This window comes from Drosophila busckii, chromosome 3R, assembly GCF_011750605.1.
Source record: "Drosophila busckii strain San Diego stock center, stock number 13000-0081.31 chromosome 3R, ASM1175060v1, whole genome shotgun sequence".
Taxonomy (NCBI): Eukaryota; Metazoa; Arthropoda; class Insecta; order Diptera; family Drosophilidae; genus Drosophila; species Drosophila busckii.
This window is the reverse complement of record NC_046607.1, coordinates 8464289-8482437: the sequence shown is the minus strand read 5'-3', so window position 1 is coordinate 8482437 and position 18149 is coordinate 8464289.

The following is an 18149-nucleotide window of genomic DNA, read 5'->3' as shown; positions in this document are numbered from 1 at the left end:
AGCTCCAATGCTTGTTGCTTGCCACAAAGAGCACTGCAGCTATGTGGCAGCCACAACTGCTCAATTAGCAAACGATGACGACGTCCCGACTTTGCACTATGGGTTGTATTTGCATTCAAATCATAAATAAATTGAGCAAAATAAGTCTCCAATTAAAAAAATGCATAACAGAAATAAAGTAATAATATTAGTAAAAATAAAAATATTAAGTTAATGAAATAAAGTATTGTTCAGTGCTACTGTAATGTAATTAATAGGGTTAGTTACAAAATGATTTAGTGAATTAATCTTAGTTGTATTTAATACACTATTAATTTCTTATCCAAGCAAACCTACTTAAAATTTTCTTTTAGCAGCTTTGCTGCTTTGTATAAATATAAATATGATTGACCTAACAGCCTGTGACACTTAAGAGTTAAATGCAATTGACAGCTCCAAGATCCGCCTTATGCTACAATTTTGAAATTATATTCATTTCGTTATCAACATTGAATTTCTCAAAACTGTCTATGTAAAGATGGTTCTTAAGAGCTCTGCATTTTATCTGTAAACTCAAAGTTAATTTATTTTGCAATGCTACAATGTCTTAAAGATATTTTAATATATAGCTCAGAAATTCGTTGTCATTATTATTAGTACAATGAACAGCTTGAAGGAAATATAAATAGTTTTTTAGTCAAGTAAATGTAGTATTTATATTTGTTAATAAATGTATTTATTTTATTATTGCAAAAATTGCTAAAAGAAATTTCGATTTTTTATAGCGAGCGAGAAGCAAATTCCGTCTGGCAGAGGCTCGAACGCTTTAAATACATTAAACTAATCATTAGCTAAATCTAATAAAATAATTAAGATGATCTTATAAATCAGAAAATATTTTGGTCTTTTTTATATACTCAGCACATAATTTCTGCTGCGATAGAAATCATTTTAATTTTAATAAAACTAGCATTAATAAAACTCCTTACGCTTAATTGAAGCATAATTTAAAATAACTGTTTTAAATCATATTTACAGCATAGAAATATTATTAATATCATTGCGCTCGCCAGTATATATTTAATACATTTTTTTTTGATAAAGCGAACCACTGTGCGGCGGCGACGGCGGCTCAAGTTTGAACAATGCCAGCCACAAACAAGCAGCGGCGTTCATTAGGTAACCAAGTGAGCAGCAATGGTGTTTTAGTTAAAGTTCCAAAAGGAGCACAGCGGGCAGATAATTGCGGAGACAAGGCAAGTGCATAATTAATTTGATATATGTGCGTTAAGCCTGCGTTTGAAATGCTGCACCCCAAACTAAGCGCAAAACTACAAGTGCAAATGCTCAAGTGCCATCACATATAGGGGAAGAACAAAAACAAGAGCAGCTGGTTCTTTGTTTAAACATTTGCAGTCAGTTTATGGCGCGACATAAATTTCGTGACATTTTTTGTGGCATTTTACGAGGCAGTCCATTAAAATGGCAACACGACCAGAGGCAGCAGCACCCCATTGGGGACACACACACACACATGCACATGTGTGTGACAGCCTAAGACAGCGCCACAGAGAGCGAGCTGGAAATAAAATGAAATACATAAATTTTGCAACGATTTGAGAGACCGCATTTTATAATTGAATCACGTACAACGTTTACTGTGCGTGTGTGTGCATGTGTGTGTGTCTGTGTCTGTGTGTGTGTGAGCGCGGAAATAGGAAATAAGTTTGCCACTGTTATAAATTAGAATCTTAAGGGATTGCCAATGGCTGCTGGCCCAGACTTACTTCAGTTCAGTCAATAACTGCAAGCGTACAGAGCCGCACTGCTTAGCTTGGACTTAAAGCGTGTGTGTGTCTTGCAATTTATATGACTTGCTTTCAGCTCGCTCTCTCAGCTTTCTTCTCTTTTTTCTGCAAAACTTGCATGTGCACATTTCCGTTTCCGTTTATTAGACGCAAGCGTTTTGATTTACTTTTCGCAAGTGGCAAACAAAATACAAATACACACTTGGCCTGGGCTTAACAAGCAGCAACGAGCTAACTTTTTGTTTTACACACACACACACACATACATACGAACACTGGCACAGCCTGGCCGCCATTTTGTATCAGTCTATGCACACTCCATTGAGCATCAATGATGCGTGCAAAATGCAACGCCAACATTTTCGTTCTGTGTGCAAATGTTTTTTTTTTTGACATTTTTTTTTTTAAATGGTAAGTTTTTTGTTTGTTGTTGGAGCTGTTGTTATTTTACAGTCAACACACATAACTTTGTAAACTCTTTTTGGCAAGCAACTGTTACTTTGGCCTTGCATAAATCAAAATGATGGCACTGCATTTAAATTAAGCGTTAAGCGCAGTGATTTAAGCGCTTAAGTTTTACTTTAAAAACAAAATGTAGGCAAATAAACTTATTTTAAATTACTTATGCCTTTAAGTGAAAGTCAAAAGCAACTTGAAGCATTGACAAAGCTGTGGCCAAAGTTGCGGCATTCGCTTGCTGCTGCTGCTGCTGCTGTTGTTGTTGTTGTTGTTGCTTTTAATGTCTGCAGACTAAATATGTTGGGCTGAGGATTTTGCCTTGCGGCATTGCTGGCTGAGATTTGCTTGGAAAATTTATGCGCTACCTTGTTGAATTTATGAGTTGCACTCGAGTGAATTATTTTATCATACGCATGCAGTAACAAACACACAGACACTTGTACATGCTGCCACAAACAAGTTGCAGCTGCAGCTGCAGCTGCCATGCTGCATGCCTCTGGCGTTTGTTGTACACAGTTTAAGCTTCTAATTTCACATGCAAAAGTCTGCACTAAGCTGGCATTTTAATCTTCGCCAAGTGCGCACTTCCTCAACACCCTGAACAGCCGGAGCACCCTCAACCCCCCCTGCCCAGCCAACACGCCATGCGTCTGTAAGTAATTAAGCAACTAGCACTGCCGAATTGCCTACGCACTAAATAATAGAGGGCCTCAGGCCTCGGGCCTACCACCAGCTAGGCTAGGCTATGCTAAAAGCCAAACGATTTTTGCCAGTGCATTGTGCCTGGAACTTAAACTGTTGTTGCTTTTGCTTTTGCTTTTGCCTGCTGTACTAAGTCGCTCTGGAGTCTTGTCAAACAGTTGCTAAGTTTGCCTTTGTCCTAAAGCCTAATGCGTTGTTGCTGTTTGCGGCTTGCAATAGGATAACAACCAGAAGCAGGTGCCAGACATCATTCCACTCTCATCTCTGTCTGTTTCTTATAATTGTTGTTGTTGCTCTTGTGGTCCAAGCTGCTGCTGCGCCAGCTACTTGATTTTAAGCTAATCGATTGACTCGATGCCTTCACACTTTCAGCTAATGGCATGCAATAGCTTTTTGCATTTTGGTCTGGAAATATGATTTGTGAAAGGTCAGACAGAATAGCAACGGTAAATGTGCCTTAAAAGGTTTTTTTTAGTTTTTTTTTTATGTGTGTTTTAAAGTCTAGACATGGTTTTACCATTTGGAATCAAGTTGGAATCCAAACAGCACTTTGCCTTGTTTTGAGGCTTATTCAAAAACCGCAAAACTGTAACTTTAAAACCGTATGAATTCAAATTAAACAATTATTTACAGTTCAGAACTAACTACAAAAAATTATGCAATATTGTTCAAGACTATTTTGAAAATACAGGACACTCTTATATATTTTTTTTATGAATTTTCCCTTATTTTTTGATGTTGCCATAATAATAATTACTTAAGCATTCATATGTCTCATTTATCATTTTCTTTGTTGCATTAAGAAAATCACATGAAATGCTCAATGCATTAGCTTTTGCTTCAAATAAATAAATAAATTTCATTCTGTGTGTGTTTGCTTTGATAAATATTCCGGATTTAATTGTTTGCTTTAGCACATTTGTAAATTAATGCACATGCTAATTACATTCAAAATTGACTTTGGCAACTTTTGGCAATTGTGGCCTAATTCTCATTAAGCTATGTTATATATTGTATTTAAAAGCAAGAAAGTGTCAGTATATTATAAAACATATAATATATAATGAAATATGCCAAGAATTTTAACTTTCTTAATTTATTAAGCATCAATTCGGGCTTTATTATAACATTTTGAAAACAGCAGCTCCCTCAAATAGTTGATATTCAAAAATTCACGGGATACTTCTTATGATAAATTAATGTTCATTTTATTATTATATATTGTATATGCGGCTTTATTACTATAGCATTTTGAAAACAGCAGTTCCCTCAAATAGTTAATACAAAAAAATTTACGTGATACTTCTATAGTTGCTGAGAAACACGCACTCATACAGACGGACGGATGGACGGACATGGCTATATCCACTCAGTTAGTCTTGCTGATCAAGATATATATACTTTATGGGGTCTGCCACGCCTCCTTCTCCCTGTTGACAAATACTTGAATCAACTGTTGCTGTTTGTAACGAGTTTTTATATTGAAAAGAGCCTTGTACAAGGATCCGTTATATAAAATTAGCTATATATCTTTTAAAGAAATTATTTTCTGGTTTCTTTTTTTTTTGGAATTTTATTCTAAGCTTTCTCTATTCTATTTTCTTCTTGTTATCCATGAAATAAATCTGGTAATTCTGATACTAGGTTGATCTGCTTGGTAGTCTGACTAGTCTACTGGATTGCTATTAAGTCCCAAGAGAAACTTATCTTGCTTTTACCTTATAACAAAATGTAAAATTGTAAATAAAAAATATTACTTCTGACTGATTTGCATTCACTGAGACACTTAACTTTTATCAGTTTAGCTCACATTTTTTTTTAACCTGACATTAAGTAACTAACTTTCGAGTTGCCATAACATAACGAGCCACATTGTTAACTCCTACGCAGCTTGAAGCGTTTGAGGCATGTTACGTTGCTCCAGTCAGGCTAGCGAACATTAATGAAATTAACCGCGTTTGCTGAGACGTTGCTGCCGTGCCCGTGCCCGCTGCCACCCACAAAAGTGTTGCACAAGCTGAGCGCGTATTTTGTTATATAAAGCAGCAGTCCCAAAAGTTGCCGCAGGCCGCTTAATTTCAGCATGTGTGTGCCTCAGTGTTGCCGCAGACTTGCTACAAAATGAAGAATATATAACTTTAGCTTTAATTTGAATTATTTGAATTTAGTTTCCATTTAAGTATTTATATATTAGCTTATAATTAAAGCAGCACTGTAGTTGATTTTAAATTATATCTACTAAAAATTTACATTTATTTATGTATGTACATACATTTTATAATTATTATCAATAATAATAATTATAATATTTTTACACTGCTTATTATGGTTTTACTTTAATGATTAACATACATATGAAAAAAGTAATATAAATTAACTGCTAACTCCGCCTTTACCCACGAAAAGGAAAATTCAAACCCAGCTGCTCCAAACGTGGTGGAAGCGGGGAAGTCATATTGGATACCTGATCGCGTCTTAACAACATGAGGATGCGTCTATTTGGCCAGATATAATCTATCTCTCTTCTTACCTCACCTACTCACAATAATGTAAAATTGCTAATCAAATTCTTAGACATTAATAACGAACTAAATAACATATAAGTTAACTGTCGAGTCGATGGGCTTAGTACTCCCTTTCTTAGTTATTAAATTATTTGCTTATAATAATTAATCATGTAAATAAATAAATAAAATATATTTGAAAAAATATGCTACAAATTAAAGATTTTACAAGATCATGAAATAAAACTAAATATACAGGCCGTACCTTATTCACAGATGTAAAGACTTTCGAAATTTACTTGTAAAATTTACTAAAGCTAAACATAAATTACCTGCAGAATGCAGTAATAAATATAATATAAAAGTTAAAAAATAACTATTAAATATTCATTTTAATAATAAAAGTTATAACCGTTACGGTCCCTGAAGAAAAGGCTTAAGCTTTTTAGATTTTCGGATGAAGCCATTTTAAAAAGTCAAATTTATCTAGCTAAAGGCTAAAATAGCAACACTGGTGTGTGTGTATGTGTGTGTGTGTGTGTGCGTGTTCCTGTAGCCGCCTGATGAGTGCAGGCAAAGTTGGAGCTGTAGCTGTAACTTGTGACAACATTAAACATCGCTGTGAAATGTTGCTGCTGCTGCTGCTGCTGCTGCTGCTGCTACTGCAAGCTTGAGGCTCATTAAATGCTTCTCATTAGCCAGCGCAAGGCTAGACCGCTTGTTATGCCTGACAAGGCATGAAAATTGATAAATGCTAGTCAGCGAGGATTAACAGCTTGGGGTCAGCTGGAGAACATAGCAATCACATCAAATATTATGCCAGGCAACAGACAACAGCAACTGTTATCTACCAGTCGCATCAAATAATCCTTAGCAAACACATGCTGGAGTCGAACTAACTGCGGAGGATGTGGTGTAGACATTTTGTAAAGAAACTTGTGCACCTGCAACATTTTGGTTTGGCCGGCCGTTTGGTTAAGCCTCAGCATCGAATGCAAACAATGCATTTTGAAAACTATACTCATTTGAAGATTACCACCGGCTAGGTAGCAATTATTGTTTGTTTATGCATTTGCTAACATTGCTGCTGCTGCTGCTGCTGTTGCTCTCTGTGCTCGTTTTCTGATGGAAAGCATAAATTGAAATTCATAATTCAATTGGACTTGTGCTTGGCTGGCACAAAACCAAGCAACAAACAAACAACGCAACATTTTTGGGCATTGCTAAGCTCTGTCTAGTGCCAAATTGCAGTCGACCATTAGACATATCCCAGCCATTGTATATAACACATAAGTCGAGTGGCTACAGGTTTTACTTAGCTCATGCTAACAGGTGGCGAATACTGCAGTTGCGAGTTAATTCAAATATCAGTATTTTCATAGGAATATTGTGTCGATTCTTAGAAATGTTAACAAGCGTGCAGCTAAAATAAAAATTGCAATGAATTCTGCGGAAAAAATTTGCAATTTCAGGAAAAATCTATTCGAATTTGTTTAATTGTCGTAACGAGTTGCACAGAATTTACCTTTTCGACCACTGTGCTGTATATGCAATGCATATTGTCTATGTATTTGTGTGTGTGTTAATTGAATGCAATTTATGTTTGCAACTGCAACTGCAGCAAAAGCTGAACACTGAACAAATATTTCAACAAATTTCAATTTCTTTGGCTTTGATCTGCATTGCCTCAAAGCGTTCGCAGTCAAACAAAAAGCTTGCAATATATGCAATATACATGTGTAATAAAATAAGAGAAGTCCTCGTCGTCCTGGCTGACATTTTTGTTTAAAATACATAAATCATTGAGAGTTCTGCAGTGTCATAAACGGAACTAAGCATGAGGACAAAATGCATAGGTGACACATGCATACGCATATGAAATTCAAGCTACAGCATATTATTTATTATTTTCAGTTTTCTTTTTCTTTTTTTTGTGCTTTTCCTGTATTTGCTATATCTTTTGCCTTTTGGCTGTATCACCAAAATGATGCCGACGAGACAACGTGCAAATCAAACGACAGCAGCAACACAGCACTGTTTCCGTTATACACTGACACACACACACACATATGTACAGCACCCACATACTCATAGATCCTTTTTTTTGCTTGACCAATACGCTTTCATTCTCTGTCTCGTTGCCTCTTTCTCTCTGTCTGTCTCCATGTGGCTGTGAGCAAAGTTGCAATAAATCTGCTGGCATAGTCATAAATATTGATTTCAAAAAATTGTCAGCATGTGTGTGTGTGTGTGTGTCTGTGTGTGTGTTGCAACACACTCAACGTTTAGATTTGTCGCTTATATTAGCTGCAGAAATGAAAATAGTTTTCCCATTGCATTCTTGCCTTCTACCTTTAGCTATGTATGGGTCTTATTACTTTTGTTGATGCTCTTATGGCTGTAGCTGTTGCTCTATATGCGTCCGAAATGCAATTTGCAGTTGCCATGCCTGTCGTTGTTATAGGTTTGCTGCTGCTACTTGAAAATTTGTACTGTTGCTGCTCTCTATAGTTTCTACTTTGATAAGTGGCGTTAATAAAGTAAAAGCAATTGTTTCTCTCTGTTTAATTCAGGCTGCCCATAATTGTTAATTTAATTGTTAAATATAAGTTTTTAACAAAGAGTTAGGTTGAGTTGTTATCCTTTGCTTAGTTGTCACATTTGATCATTTCATCATTGAAAGTCGTTGACTTTCGCTATCCAGCATTGAATTTATGTGTTGTCAGTGGATTTAGAATTACGAGCAAAGGGTTTCTCGCTTGTAGCATTGCGACTCTCCCCCCCTCTCTGTCTGTTGCTGTCTCTGGGCAGAAACTAGAAATTGAATTAAGGCACATAACTCAATGCGAACTCGAGTGAAAGCAAGTTCATTGCTTAAAGGCAGACCATATGGTGTAGCACTATTGCAGTGCCTTTGTGTGTGTGTGTGTGTATTATAAAAATGTCAACGTACTCATCACCACCATTTGCTCATGCATTCCTTGGAGAGCAGTTAGCTCCACATGCCCACATCACATGCTTATCTGTTATTTGATGTCATTTTATTAGTCCTAAAATAAAATGAAACTTGACGCAAGTTTTTATCTCATCATATTATTTTATGAGTTAGATTGATACTAGAACATATAAACTTATATCTTAATTACACTGTCACAACCTGAACATTCGAATCGTTCTCGAGGAGTCATAAACGAATAATAGAGGACATCAATGCTCACCAAGGCTCTGTATGCTATCGACATTGCTTGGGAATCTGCCTAAGCTCACCTAACGCATTATCTTTCTTATTGTTAGAGGCAAACAAATGGACTCTTATAGTTTGTACATCATAAAATAAATAACTTATGAAAAGTTCGAAATATTTGAATTAAGCTCATTGCGAATTCTTGCTACGCAACCACAAATTGAATTGTTTAACTTTTTGTTATAAGCTCAATTTTACATTTTTAGATAGATTAATAATTTTGCAAATGTGTGTGTTTTACATAAGTGCATTTTGCTTTTGTTTAAAATATTGGCACAAAATCAAATTATCTGATATCCAATAAATAACGCATTTTCAAAAGACCAACCATATTAAAATTCACCACAAAGCGTTGTAGTTTCCGGTTTCAATTACGCCATAAATTTGGTGACTCTACACCCACACCCACACACACACACACATATACACATGCAAAAAATAGCCTGGTACATGACTACAGCGTTGACATGCTGCTGAACGAACATTGGCAATATTGAAATTTAAGGCCCCATTGCCAACTTGTCACAACTCAAAGCTGAACGCGAACGAGCCGAGCCCGAGCCGCGCCTCGACTCTAGTGCAACATTTTACTGCACACACACAAAATATGAGCCAATATAAATGCAATAAAGCGCAGCCCAAAAGCAAAGGCAACACAACAAGAGTACAAACAACTATGTAGGTAAATACAAACATGAACATGCAGCGATATATGAGTTTAGCCAGCGTATATAACTAAATCAAAGCTGGCCACTAACGGAAATGTGGCATTGCTGCCAAATTAATAGTTGCACACACACACACACATACACACATGCACTAAAAGCGAGAGAGCTCGAATTGCCGAGATTTTTGAATTATTATATGGTATCTAGCGGAACTGAATTTATGAATTGCATTAGGCAATCAAACGCTTCCCTATGCGCGCACCCACCACGCAGGCAGTTAAGTTTAATAACCAATCTAGTGTAGTTTGGCAGGCAGTTGGCAAAGCAAAGCAAAAGGAAAAAAGGACAAGCGTGTGAAGCGCATAAACAATCCGCGGCAAGTTGGCAGCGGCTCTGGCATACGTTGTAGCCTGCCAGGCCAAAGGCAAAGCCAGTTGCACAATTTATGGCAGCGAGTGAAAGCAGCAGCAGCAACAGCAGCAGCAGCAGCAACAAGAAAGGCAAAAGCAAAAGCAAAGTTTTTTACTTTTGCCACTAACTCAGCGCTCAGCGCTTGGAGCTTGGAGCTTGGCCGGGCGGCCGCTTGCCGATGATGCATTGAAGCAGGATTTAAAGTTTTAAAAAGGTTGCCGCGGCTAGCCGAAGCGTAAGCTACTGACAGCCATTTGGCGTTTTGGCGCATAATAAATTCGCGCTGTAGACCCATGGTTTAATTTATCATCAAAGCGCGGCTGCAATCAGGCGTTGTGAAAGGCGCTTGAATTTATTGAGCTGAGTTATGGTGCAAGCGCCTGGATTTGTGGCCTCTGCCATAGAAACTGATGTTGTTTATTTTTCTCAGTGTCAGGCTCTTGCCATTGACTTTTTCATTATTGACTGATTGATGATTGAAGGCTAGCCACAAGCAAAGTCAAACTGTAATTTAAACTTGCTTTGCAAATTCATTTATTTGCATTTAATTGCTTATTGTTTATTGGCAATTTGTTATGCCTTTGTCATAGGAATATTGAATACAATTTTTGTGAATCTCTTACAAAATTCAATTGCATATTTTAATTAAGTTTTGTGTTGCCCACAAATGTGAGCTTGACTGGAGTTTATTACTTGTGTCAAACGACTCTTGCTTAATTATAGGGTCCAAACAAAAATCAGGATGTGAGTTTGAGCGAGAAGAATAAAAGGTAATTCGTAATAATTCAAGTGGTCAGTCAATAATGGTCAATGACTTTGCTTTGACAACTTTATTTTGAAGCTGATTGACTACTCTACCGTTTGATATTAGAAAGAAATCTAACAGTTGCCCAGTGTTCACTGATCCCATTTCCCATACTTTAAATGTTTCCTTTCTTGTCGTTTTATCCTCTTTTGGTGTTGAAATGGTCGGGAACATAAAACACATCTAGGCAGCCATGGAAAAAGGCACTTTTTGAAAAATTCTCACCTAAGTAGGCAGTGAGAATTTTGCTTATCTACTGGAGCTCAGTCTCATATTTTTTAGTTTCCGTCGGTCTCTCTACTCGAACACATCTAAGTGCAATAAAAAGTATTTATTCAAACATATCTTGCAGCAAAATAAAAGTATTTTTTTTATTACAAATATTAAAATAATAACAATTAAAAGTCCTTTTTGTTTTTTGTATCAAACGTTTTATTTAAGGTAAGCTCTAATATTTTTGCTTTTTGGCATCCTAATACAGCAATTTTCCACATAGGTCATGTTGGATTCTTTGGTCTGACGCACTTCTTCTTTGGCTTCTGGAGCTCGGCATTTTGGACTTGGCCTTGGATTGATCAGAATCTGTAGATTCTCGCTTACTGTCGATCAGAACTCGATGCCTTGGAAACCAGCACTTGATGTCTTGGATGTATCGCCAGATGTATCGCCATATCTGGCTGATCATTGGATCATGCTCAGCGCTTCTTCTTTCTTTGTCCTGTTGGCCTTTGCCTTGGATTTATATCAGTGGATTCTCGCTTACTGTCGACCAGAACTCGCGGTCGCCTCAATACAAAATTGTAGCACTTGGCATATATAATCGGAGGACGCGGTTTCAGTTCCGTTTGCGGCGGCTGTTGCATGTTTACACGCATTCTGTATCCAATCGTCTCCAGCGCTGCCTTGCGATGCATATCCGTGGATGGAACGATAGCAAAAGGTTTTAAATGGTAAAGTTATCTCATCTAGCAAAAAAAAAGAAACTGCCCTTCGGAAAGTTATATAAATAATTCCACCCAATAACCTGCCCTGCCTCACGCTTTCTGATCACATGCGTCAACGGTATAAACAACAGCAGTCGACTGCATCAAGCGTAATGGGAAATAGGGCCATGAATCGGCCTTTGTGATCGCTTAACAAGCTGCTATTGGGCTTGACCTCGCTTACTGTCGACCGGCAGAACTCGTTGCTTTGGAGAGCAATATTAAAATTAAGTCCCGCTTCCTCTTCGTTTTCGGCGATCGCCTCAATACAAAAGTGTAGCACTTGGCACATACAATCGGACGTAGCTATTCTGCAACTAACAATATAATCGAATATATCGGTCTCCTTGTTCTCCCATCGATCGACATATTGATCTGCGTGCGGCAGATCACATGCGTCAACGGTTTAAACAACAGTGGCAGACCAAGCGCTGTACATATTCAAAATCATGTTAGTTCCTGGGCACAGAGCAGGTCAATTACTGGACTCCTTCTTGCTCATGTCGTGCATGAAGCTTATTTTTGCAGATAAATTTTTGTCATCAATAAACATTAGTATTTAAAAAGACGTCTTATGTTATTTGCAAATACAAACTTCTTCAATAATTGCTCTCCACTTCGTCTTATCAGCTTCCCGATAGATGTATGGCAATAATGTTTGGAAATTGGCTGCAAAATCATAGAGAAGTTCATTCATAATTTGCCGCATTAGATAAATACAAGGCAGCAAATGAGGGTGAGGACTTTATCCGGCTGTTGATAATCATGCCAAGGATACGCTTCAATGAGCGGGCCTTCAAATCAGGCAGAAAAACGCTGCCGTGTCTGACTAGCCGATGCCATTACCTTACAAAAACACACACAAGCAACAACAGCATACTTACATATATGTTTGTTTGTTTGTGTGTGTGTGTGTAAATGTGCCACATTTCATTACGTTCGACATGACGCTGCTCAGCACTTGGAGCACGTAACAAGTTTAAATTGCGCTCGTTGACTGTTGACTGCCGTGCGGAAGATGCCAAAGCCAAAGCCAGGCCAGTCGGTCGGTCTGCCTGCCTGCCTGACTCTTCTGGCCAAGTCATGGCATGACTAACATTGGGCTAGCCTCAATTGAAGCAGAAAAGTGTATTTATATGTAACGGAAATGATGCTGCACTTGTGCGCCGCCTCTTAGCAACTGATCAGCTATGCGATATGGTCCTAGATTTCCAAACTAGAGATGGCACTAGTGCTTAGGCTAACTGAAATGGCTGCAGGCAAATGAAAATGAAATTATTAAGAAAACAGAGTCAACATTATATAGTCAACGAACTAATACAAACAATTGCTTATCTATGCTTGTTGCATTTTGATTACAAAATAATTGACAATTAGAAAATGAAACAATATTTCGTACATTTCAACAGAAAGTTAAGCCACTAGCAATTAATATTACTATTTAGTATTTAGGTTAAAAGCAACTTAAGCCATCGAGACCGCAGTTCAATTACAAGGCTACACTACAAACTTCTTATTAAATCTTTGGTCGAGCCACAAATTAAATGTTTTTAAAAATAATATTCATTTAAGCTTCTTGTTTTGTGGGAAAGCAGGAGCCAATTTAAACGGAACTGCGTGACAAGTTTGGTGTCCTTAGGTTTAGTAGTTGCTGAAATAAAGTTTAAATCATAAGTATAAACAGCTTTAGTGTAAGATCAAGAATCAAGAATAGGTATAGCTGAAGGTGCTTCCTTTTGCTCAAATCGCTTTAACCTCACTTATAATACCCTCAGTAAATTTGAATGTTCCAGGACTAACAACGCGTCAGTCTATGATTCAAATTCATAAATGACGCACATCTCTAACAACGATTATGCTTTCAAACGGGTTGCCCTTTAGACGTAGCAATGAGCATTATTCGATTTGCTTGCGATATAAATGTGCTGTGATTTGCGTTTCTAATAAATGCTTATGATAGTCATACTCCTAGTCATAGTCATAGTCATAGTCATAGTCATAGTCATAGTCATAGTCAAGACACGCTGCTGTCTGCGGCCCCTGCCCGTGGCTTGTGCTCCAAACTGACTTCAGCTCTGCAGAATCTGAGCGATAAGAGTCGTTTTATCGCTAATTGTAAGTGAAGCGTAAATTGCGCGGCAGCCTAGAGAAAGAGCAAGAGAAAGAGAGAGAGTGAGAGTGAGAGTGAGAGAGTTTGAAGTAAATAAAGATATGTGTAACGTGCACGAGTGCCAATTGCTAAGCATTAGCATTACTTTTTATGTAGTTGAATTGATGTCTCGATTCTCGCTTGTGAGTGTGTGCGTGTGTGTGTGTGTAGTTGTTGGTGCTTATATCGTTTTGTGCTGTGATTCGTTTATGTATAAATTATGTTCATGCAATTCGGGCGGGCACCTGTTTTCATGGTGTACTTAGCACATGAAATTTATGCGTTTAATGCTCGCGCACGAATTAAATTATTTCGTTGGCGTGGGAATACAATTTTTGTGCTTGAGGTTTACTTTCTTTAACACACACACACATAGACACGTCATTTGCATTTATTGTAATAGTCAAAAGTTTGCCCATATCAAAGTCATGCATGCTGTCAAGCGTTAAAGGCTCTCTACACCTGCAAATATTCAACGAGACAGCGTACATAGTGTGAGAGATAGAGAGAGAGAGAGAGAGAGAGAGTGTAGATATGCATGTTAATGCGGCGTATACTTTATATTTTCAGCTGCTGCAAATGTTGTAATGTAAGCGCGTTGCTGAACCCAAATATTTGAGCAGCAGGCACAACACACACACACACACACACACACCTATACACAAATATGTGTAACCAACACGCTATTTGCCAAAGGCAATCTACATACATACAGTTGCAAACGCAGCGCTCTCTGCATATGTATTTGTATCTGTGTCTGTGTGTGTGTACGCAGTGCAAATAAAAATCTCTTGCCTGTAAGGTGAAACGTGTATTAAATAATTCCTTTGTCGAGCACATTTTAATCGTGCCGCAGCAACAGCAAACAAAGCAATGTTACCCAAGCTGTATGAAAACTGCCCAGCGGACAAAACAAATAGCGAGTCCCCAAACCTCAACCGTGGGCTCAGCATTGTCTACAACAAAAAAAAACAAAAAAACAACAAATGAGTGAAAAAAACTGCAAAGCTTGTAAAAATTCACAGCAGTCTGTCTGGGCACAAAAAAAATTTGTTGTGTCCACGTTTCACGTACGCAACGGATACTGAGCGAACTGGCAGCCACGAGTTTTGGCATGACAACTAAGCGACTGCGACTGCTCAGGGCTCAGGGCTAAGGGCTAAGAGCGTGGGCTGAGGGGCGCAGAGTCCGCATAAGCATAAGCCCAGCAAATGGATGACAGCGGTGCAACGGTTTGACTAGCGCGTGAAGAAAAATTTCTGCATGTGTGCGCCAAAAACAAAAAAGGTTCCAAAATAACACAAACACAAAAATTCAACACACACACACACACAGAAACAGCGTTGAAATTGTGAAAACAAATAAAACGAACAGATTACGCCCTATTTTGTTGGAACTCTCACTCACTCTCTCTTTATCTTGCTGTCTGCCTTCCACACTCATACTCTACTCATATGCGTGTGTGTGTGTGTGTGTGTGCGCTTTATAACTGCTACGTGTGTGCCGTGCGCTTGTTGCGGCTTTGCAGGCATCAGCAATGGGCCAAAGCTACGCCATCTTTTTATTTATTTATTGTTTTTGTCTGTGTTGCTGCATTGGTGTTATTAGTGGCCATTGTTATTGTTGCTACTGCTGCCGCTGTAATAAAGTACAGTACTCATGCTGGGGGGACATTTCTGTTGCGTCAGCTGGCATCGCTCAAAATATATACACATATATATGTGGAGATGCTTCTATGCAGGTGTTTGAAATGTAATCAAGCTTAAAAGTGGGGCTTGCGATTTATGCTTGTTTCTCTAGATTTTTATTGCAGCATTTCAACAAGACAATCAAATCCAAGTTGACAGCTGCCAGCCAAACTATGGAAAGTAATAACGCACGAGCGAGCAAATAGATTGAAATTAGAATTTCTTTGCCAACAATTTAGCCTGTAACTAAAAAAAAAACAAACAATTAATATCAATCATGCTTTAATCCCATGTTTGCACCTTTGTATGTCTCTTTTTTGACACCTGAGCCTGCTTAAGTTCAAAAGCTCAAACACTTTCTTAGTCTGTTCATTAAACATGCAGTTTGGCCAACATTGAAACCTGACAAGACCACACACAACATAATTTGACAGAAACTCAAGCAGTTAGTGCTTGCTTTTAAATTAGTTTGCTGCTTTTCGATTCGTCTAATGCATATTTTATGCGACAAGCAGTGATTTGTTGGGGTTTTGTACATTTGCCATTTGCCTTTGTCCATCTCTGTGGCTAGGCCAAAGCCAAAGGTTTGCATCTTTTCTCAAAACTGTTGCACAGTCATTTTTCTTTTACATACAAGTATTTTATTTATTTATTATTAATGTTGCTTTCGCTTTGCTCAACTGTTACTGCTGCTGCTGCTGCTGCGTTCGGAATTTTAATAAATCATTGCGCATGAAATGCGGTACACGAGCCAACTCAAATGTTATCAAATCAAATCAAATGAATGCCCGCCTCTAAGATGCAAACAAAACGCGTCAGACCATCCCCCACACTTAGCTGCCTGACAGGCACCAACTCATTTCGTTGAAAAAAAGCATTTGAAATGAAAAAAATTCGTTGGATGTGTTGTAAATCAGCAAGCTACAGACTTTGAATATTGGGTGTGTCTGTCTGTGTGTGTGAGATGACTGACAGCATCCAATATGCAAATTGTAAATGTTAAATGGCAAATTGTTAGATTCATTTTTTTGTTGTGTTAATTTTATGGCGTGCGAATGTGAGCTGCATGCTTTGCCATAAATTGATTAGAAAGCACGTCGCTGTTCACATTTCGTTGAACAATTGAAGGCTCTACTCAATCGCATTTTCACTGAATATAAATGCTCTAATGAGCATAAGCTGAGATAGATGGAAAGTATGACACTTTGTTTGACTTGATTTAATTGCCCAATAAGCTCTCTGTTTTAAATCTACTGCAGTATACTAGTTTCTAAAAGACTTGATGATAATGAGCTAAGGATATGGCTCAAGTCCATAACAAGCGTCGTCGGGTCGTTAGCTGCCGTCTCTGAACTGAGAAGAGTTCATGAGTTCACTTTATCTACTTTCCATTTGGCTGAGATTAAGATTTACATAATTTTCATTAGCATCTCAACTATTTCTAATTAGCTGCACTAATTGTTTTCAACAAACTGCTGTTGTGTGCAATACGTATACGCAGCGTTAGCCCCAAATGTAAGAAGACAGCGACAGTGGCATTGGCACTTTTGAATTTACATTTTTTTACATTTAGTTTGTCACATAATTCTAATTAACACTCTTAATTTGTTTATGAGACACTTTGCGCCATTACCTAAAAAATATAGCCAGGCTAAAATTGCGCGCGGTAAAAGCTTAAATGTCAACTAACGCTGCACGTTGCCAAGTGCCCCACTGCCACGCATTGCCATCGCCATCGCCATCGCCAGCGCCATTGAAAGCCACCACTATTTTTAACGAGTGAACCAAGGGATGCTGAGCGGGCTGAGTGGGCTTGCTACCATGACAAAGTCATTAAATGCGACACAAATTAGATTTATTGTACTCCACTGCACCTGCCAGGTGATGCTGCTGCTGCTACTTGGCTGTTGTCTGCTGGCCGCTGCGGCTGCCCGCTTTGTTCTGTGGGCACATCGTTAAGTGTTTGGTGCTGATTTTTTTTGCTGCCCGCTTAGCTCAACAATAAATTTACATTAGAATAAAATATATTTGTTTCGTTGCTATTTCTATTTCTCATTTATTTTATAGTGCTTGTCATCAAGCAAGTGTCAAGCTCAGAACTCAACTGAAGTGCATTTTGCTAGTCAATACTTCAGAAATCAAAGCAAAATATTAGCATTTTTTTATTATTTTCTTAGCTTAAATCGATGAGCTGTAATCAGATAGTCAAATAAATATTTTTACGCTTTAGTTTTCTATATAAAATAATTTATTTCGCTTTGAACTCCTTTAAATGAAACAATTGCCTATCATTTGTCTTCACATTTTATGTAAGAAACATAACAAGCAATTAATATATTATATTTTGCCATCGAGCTTGTAACTTTAAGTGTCGGGGGAATTGTGTTTATGACACCTGAGCCTTCTGAAGTTCAAAAGCTCAAATACTTTCTGTCTGGACTGCAGTTTTGCTTACATAGGAGAATTGAAACTTGACAAGACACAAGCAATATAATTTAATTGGAATTTATGCAGTTTTGTGTTTTAGCTGAAAGTTTTTTTTTTAAATTCGTTTTGTGTTTTAATGTAGAGTTGCTTGCTGATTTGTCAAATGCATATATTTTTTTTTTTTTTTTTTGGGCTTTGCGCAATGATTTTAGTGCTGAGTCTGTGGTAAGGCCAAAGCTTACTATCAATCTGCTTATAAATATTTTATTATTAATGTTGTTTCCGTTCTCCTTCCCGGACTAATACTGTTTCTGCTGCTTGC